Raw genomic sequence first — 7,372 nt, 5'->3', positions numbered from 1 at the left:
ACACACATACATTCAGGGAAACTGGGAAAAAAGATCTTTGGTTTACAGCTATTTCATAGGAATGAAAGGAATAATAACTTAGGTTGTCGTGTTCTGGTAGGAGTTTGATGAGGTGTTCCTGAGTCGAATAGTTTAGGCGTTTAGGCAATTCAACTGCAGCAGGCTTCACATAGGTCTTTCATCAGGGGTGTGGCAACAGGTCTTAGGTTTTACAGCAGCAGGATAACAGAAGATGATTTTTTCAGATTTCAGAATTCCTTAAAACACAGGAGGCAACAGGAACCACACTTGATGCAGGGATTCTTCAGAGACAGAAGGAATCTGCCACCTTTGAAATACTGGGTTTCTTCTCAAGAAATGCAGGATTCCTCTACAGAGAGGTAACACTTTTTCTGGGTCTTCCTCTCTGATCTCCAGGCAGGTCAAAAACCAAATTTCAAATACCTCCTCTTTATCCAACTCACTGTCTCTTTAAAGGGTCCAAAGTGAAAGCAAAACCTTCCCAAACAGGACACATGTCCAGACATACAGTCGCCCTCGTCATTCAAAAAGTTGCTCTGAGGAGGTCAAACCCCTTGTTGGTTTCCTCGAAATTGCCTGCTTTCCTGTCATTGTATACAATTTCAGCTTCCTTTCAAAACATCCAAAAATTTCAGCTATGTGCAGGAGCCTCAACGTCCACTGAAAAATTCTTTTCCAGTTTTTAAAAAACCACACAGAGTTCTAAATTTTGAACACAAAAACCAATATTTCAATGCATTTTTCAGTTTGGATCTAATGTTATTTGATGATTGCGTGATGTTTATTGCCATTTTCTGCCAATGAACCTCGCGTTTCTGGATGGTGCAAGGCAACCATTCTGCTTGTATTATCGATGTGAGGGGTCGCCAGGTATTAGAGTGAGGGATACAGGTGTTTTTTTAAAAATTCATTCATGGGATGTGGGCATCACCGGCTAGGCCAGCATTTATTGCCCATCCCTAACTGCCATTGAGAAGGTGGCGGTGACCTGCCTTCTTGAACCGCTGCAGTCCATGTGAGGTAGGTACACCCACAGTGCTGTTACGAAGGGAGTTCCAGGATTTTAACCCAGCGACAGTGAAGGAATGGCAATATAGTTGCAAATCAGGATGGTGTGTGACTTGGAGGGGAACTTGTAGGTGGTGATGGTCACATGTATTTGCTGCCCTTGTCCTTCTAGTTGGTAGAGGTCACAGGTTTGTAAGGTGCTGTCTAAGGAGCCTTGGTGCATTGCTGCAGTGCATCTTGTAGATGGTACACACTGCTGCCACTGTGCATTGGTGGTGGAAGGAGTGAATGTTAGTAGATGGGGTATCAATCAAGTGGGCTGCTTCGTCCTGGATGGTTTCGAGCTTCTTGAATGTTGTTGGGGCTGCACCCATCCAGGCAAGTGGAGAGTATTCCATCACACTCCTGACTTGTGCCTTGTAGATGGTGGACAGGCTTTGGGGAGTCAGGTGGTGAGTTACTCGATGCAGGATTCCTAGCCTCTGACCTGCTCTTGTAGCCATGGTATTTATATGGCTACTCCTGTTCAGTTTCTGGTCAATAGTAGCCCCCAGGATGTTGATAGTGGGAGATTCAGTGATGGTAATGCCATTGAACATCAAGGGGAGATGGTTAGATTCTCGAGTTGGTCATTGCCTGGCACTTAAGTGGCAAGTAATGTTCGTGCCACACATCAGCCCAAGCCTGGATATTGTCCAGGTCTTGCTGCATTTCTACACAGACTGCTTCAGTATCTGAGTCGCTGCAAATGGTGAACATTGTGCAATCAGCGAACATCCCCACTTCTGACCTTATGTTTGAAGGAAGCAGCTGAAGATGGTTGGGCCTAGGACACTACCCAGAGGAACTCCTGCAGTGATGTCCTGGAGCCGAGATGATTGACCTCCAACAACCACAATCATCTTCCTTTGCAGTAGGTATGACTCCAACCAGCAAAGAGTTTTCCCTCCCGATTCCCATTGACTTCAGTTTTGCTTGGACTCCTTGATGCCATACTCGGTCAAATGCTGCCTTGATCTCAAGGGCAGTCACTCTCACCTCTGGAATTCAGCTCTTTCGTCCATGTTTGAACAAAGGCTGAAATGAGGTCAGGAGCTGAGTGGTCCTGGCGGAACCCAAACTGAGTGTCACTGGGCAGGTGCTGCTTGATGACACTGTTGACGACACCTTCCATCAGTTTGCTGATGATTGAGAGTGGGCTGGGTTAGACTTGTCCTGCTTTTGGCGTGCAGGACGTACCTGGGAAATTTTCCACATTGCTGTGTAGATGCCAGTGGTGTAGCTGTACTGGAACAGCTTGGCTAGGGGCACAAGTTCTGGAGCACAGATCTTCAGTACTATTGCCAGAATGTTGTCAGGGCCCAAAGCCTTTGCAGTATCCAGTGTCTTCAGTTGTTTCTTGCCATCACGCGGAGTGAACTGAATCGGCTGAAGTCTGACATCTGTGATGCTGGGGACTTCAGGAGGCTGAGATGGATCATCAACCTGGCACTACTGACTGAAGATTGTTGCAAATGCTGCAGTCTTATCTTTTACACTGATGTGCTGGATTCCCCCATCATTGAGGATGGGGATGTTTGTGGAGTCACCTCCACCAGTTAGTTGTATAATTGTCCACCACCATTCACGACTGGATATGGCAGGACTGCAGAGCTTAGATCAGATCTGTTGGTTATGGGATTGCTTAGCTCTATCGCATGTTGCTTACACAGTTTAGCACACAAGCAGTGCTGTGTTGTAGCTTCACCAGGTTGACACTTCACTTTGAGTGTGCCTGGTGTTGCTCCTGGCATGCCCGCTTGCACTCTTCATTGAGCTAAGGTTGGTCTCCTGGCTTGAAGGTAATGGTAGAGTGGGGGATTTTTTTTTTAATATGCTGGGCCATAAGGTTGCAGATTGTGGTTGAGTACAATTATGCTGCTCCTGATGACCCACAGCGCCTCATGGATGCCCAGTTTTGCATTGCTAGATCTGTTCGAAATCTATCCCTTTTAGCACGGTGGTAGTGCCAAACAACATGATGGAGGATATCCTCAAGGCGAAGGCGGGAATTCAGCTCCACAAGGACTGCGTGGTGGTCACTCCTACCAATACGGTCATGGACAGGTGCATCTGCGGCAGGCAGATTGGCAAGGACGAAGTCAAGTATGTTTTTCCCTCTTGTTGGTTCCCCCACCATCTGCTGCATACCCAGTCTAGCAGCTATGTCCTTTAGGACTCAGCCAGCTTGGTCAGTTGTGGTGCTACCGAGCCACTCTTGGTGATGGACATTGAAGTCCCCCACCCAGAGTACATTCTGCGCCCTTGCCACCCTCACTGCTTCCTCCAAGTAGTGTTCAACATGGAGGAACAAAGAACAGCAGAGCACAGGAACAGGCCATTCGGCCCTCCAAGCCTGCGCCGATCATGATGCCTGTCTAAACTAAAACCGTCTGCACTTCTGGGGTCCGTATCCCCCTATTCCCATCCTATTCATGTATTTTTCAAGATGCCTCTTAAATGTCGCTATCGTACCTGCTTCCACCACCTCCCCCGGCAGCAAATTCCAGGCACTCACCACCTTCTGTGTAAAGAACTTGCCTTGCACATCCCCTCTAAACTTTGCCCCTCACATCTTAAACCTATGTCCCCTAGTAACTGACTCTTCCACCCTGGAAAAAAGCTTCTGACTATCCACTCTGTCCATGCCACTCATAACTTTGTAAACCTCTATTATGTCGCCCCTCCACCTCCGTCGTTCCAGTGAAAACAATCCGAGGTTATCCAACCTCTCCTCATAGCTAATACCCTCCAGACTAGGCAACATCCTGGTAAACCTCTTCTGTACCCTCTCCAAAGCCTCCACATCCTTCTGGTAGTGGCGACCAGAATTGTACGCAATATTCCAAGTGTGGTCTGACTAAGGTTCTGTACAGCTGCAACATGACTTGCCAATTTTTATACTCTATGTCGCGACCGATGAAGGCAAGCATGCCGTATGACCTCTTGACTACCTTATCCACCTGCGTTGCCACTTTCAGAGATCTGTACGCCCAGATCTCTCTGCCTGTCAGTACTCCTTAGGGTTCTGCCATTTACTGTATACTTCCCACCTGTATTAGACCTTCCAAAATGCATTACCTCACATTTGTCCGGATTAAACTCCATCTGCCATTTCTCCGCCCAGGTCTCCAACCGATCTATAACCTGCTGTATCCTCTGACAATCCTCATCACTATCCACAACTCCACCAACCTTTGTGTCATCTGCAAACTTACTAATCAGACCAACTAAATTTTCCTCCAAATCATTTATAAATACTACAAACAGCAAAGGTCCCAGCACTAATCCCTGCGGAACACCACTAGTCACAGCCCTCTATTCAGAAACGCACCCTGTCTTCTATGACCGAGCCAGTTCTGTATCCATCTTGCCAGCTCACCTCAGATCCCGTGTGACTTCACCTTTTGTACCAGTCTGCCATGAGGGACCTTGTCAAAGGCTTTACTGAAGTCCATGTAGACAACATTCACTGCCCTTCCTTCAATCATCTTCGTCACTTCCTCAAAAAACTCGATCAAGTTAGTGAGACATGACCTCCCCTTTGCAAAACCACGCTGCCTCTCGCTAAGAAGTCCATTTGTTTCCAAATGGGAGTAAATCCTGTCCTGAAGAATCCTCTCCAATAATTTCCCTACCACTGACTTAAGGCTCACCAGCCTGTAATTTCCTGGATTATTCTTGTTACCCTTCTTAAACAAAGGAACAACATTGGCTATTCTCCAGTCCTCTGCGACCTCACCTGTAGCCCATGAGGATACAAAGATTTCTGTCAAGGCCCCAGCAATTTCCTCCCTTACCTCCCTCAGTATTCTGGGATAGATCCCATCAGGCCCTGGGGACTTATCTACTTAATGTTTTTCAAGACGTCCAACACCTCCTTTTTGATATCGACATGACCCAGACTATCTACACTCCCTTCCCTAGACTCATAATCCACAAGTCCTTCTCTTTGGTGAATACTGATGCAAAGTACTCATTTAGTACCTCACCCCTTTCCTCTGACTCCATGCATAGATTCCCTCCTCTGTCCTTGAGTGGGCCAACCCTCTCCCTGGCTACCCTCTTGCTCTTTTATACGTATAAAAAGCCTTGGGATTCTCCTTAATCCTGTTTGCCAATGACTTTTCATGACCCCTTTTAGCCCTCCTGACTCCTTGCTTAAGTTCCTTCCTACTTCCTTGATATTCCTCAAGGGCTTCGTCTGTTCCCAGCCTTCCAGCCCTTACGAATGCTTCCTCTTTCTTTTTGACGAGGCTCACAATATCCCTCCTTATCCAAGGTTCCCGAAACTTTCCAAACTTATCCTTCATCCTCACAGGAACATGCCGGTCCTGGATTCTAATCAACTGACGTTTGAAAGACTCCCACATGTCAGATATTGATTTACCCTCAAACAGCCCCAAACTAAATTCTTCAGTTCCTGCCTAATATTGTTATAATTAGCCTTCCCCCAATTTAGCACCTTCACCCAAGGACTACTCTTATCCTTATCCACAAGTACCTTAAAACTTACGGAATTATGGTCACTGTTCCCGAAATGTTCTCCTGCTGAAACATCGACCACCTGGCTGGGCTCATTCCCAAATACCAGGTCCAGTACGGACCTAAATAGCCCCAATCTAAATAGCTTCTGTAATCAAAAGTAGAACTGGAACAAGAAACAGTAGAGAGTTTGTAATGATTGAAATAAATAAGACTTCATTCACCAAAGAAGTTCTTAGTCTCTGAGCTGTAAGGTTTACTGGAGAAGCTGAACAAAGGCACAATCCAAAAGACAGGTTCTTACATTCCTCGAAAATGCTTGCCTCCGGCCACCGATCACAGACCAACATACCTGAAACGCTTTGTGTGGGTGTTGGACCCCAGGCGCAACCACAGGATGCATCAAAAGCTCCCATGGGCCAGATGTGGCCCTCAGGCTGTAGTTTGCCCATCCCTGCTATAGACATCGAGGTGATTCTGGTGTCAGCAAGACAATGGTGTTCAGTGCCAATAAGGATTTGTTGTCAGGTGGGGTGTGATGACCAGACATGACCAGCTACAAGTCAGCACTGGTACAGTTGATAAAACAAAAAGAACACTGCAGATGCTAGAAATAAAATAAAAACAGAAAACGTTGTAAACACTCAGCTAGTTGGAAAACATTTGTACAGAGAAACATATGGCTAACGTTTCAGGCCAATGACTGGAAAATGTTACAAATGAACGGCTTTCACACAGGTAGAGGCAAAGAAAAAAGGGTGATTGGGTGGAGAGTAGGTCATGAGTTCCCCATTTCTACTGTGCTGTAACCAAACATCCTCTGGACACTTATTTTTGCTTCTACAAATTCTCACTCGCACCTCTTTTTGCCTTGCATCACCCTCACTTGCATCCATTCCTCACAGGCTTTTTTCTCTCTTCCTGCACTTCTCTCACTTAAAAGCAATTCTTGTGACTTGTTGCAGCATTTTGTTTTTAGATTTCATAGAGAGATACAGCACAGAAACAGGCCCTTTCAGCCCACCGAGTCTGTGCCAACCAACAACCACCCATTTATACTAATCCTACATTAACCCCATATTCCCTACCACATCCCCACTTCCCTCAATTTCTACCACCTGCCTACACTAGGGGCAATTTACAATGGCCAATTTACCTATCAACCTGCAAGTCTTTGGCTGTGGGAGGAAACCGGAGCACCCGGCAGAAACCCACACCGTCACGGGGAGAACTTGCAAACTCCACACAGGCAGTACCTAGAACTGAATCCAGGTTGCTGAAGCTGTGAGGCTGCAGTGCTAACCGCTGAGCCATGGTGCCGCCCAGATTTCTGGCACAGATGTTGCTGTGGGGTGAGCACATGATCTCAAATAGCCAACTGAAAGAGAGCCATACTTATAACATGGGGTGGCTGAAGAGTGAAGAAAGTTTTAAAAAAAAACAGAAAATACTGGAAATACTCAGCATGTCAGGCAACATTTGTGGAGAAAGAAAGAGTTAATGTTTCAGCATTTGCTTTTATGAACAGTACTTTGGGAAGCAGAAAAGTTCTTTTGAGCAAAGGTAATTAGACGTCTTTTTAGATGGTTAATACTGAAATCCTCACTACCCTACTTGCGCACTTTGTATTTGGTCACTTCTGTTATTTTTCTTTTAAAACGGTTTGCCATCTTGACTGATTCTTCCAAATTAAGGTGATCCTGATGGTGCATGTTTTCTGGAAAAAAGTAAACTCCTAGACTGGTTTTCAGTTACATCACAGACTATCACTATTGATGACAATGCTGGCCTTATTTATATAATCAGTAATATCGGTGGT

The sequence above is a fragment of the Heterodontus francisci genome, chromosome 13 (genome assembly GCF_036365525.1).
Source record: "Heterodontus francisci isolate sHetFra1 chromosome 13, sHetFra1.hap1, whole genome shotgun sequence".
Classification (NCBI taxonomy): Eukaryota; Metazoa; Chordata; class Chondrichthyes; order Heterodontiformes; family Heterodontidae; genus Heterodontus; species Heterodontus francisci.
This window is presented reverse-complemented; position numbering follows the sequence as displayed.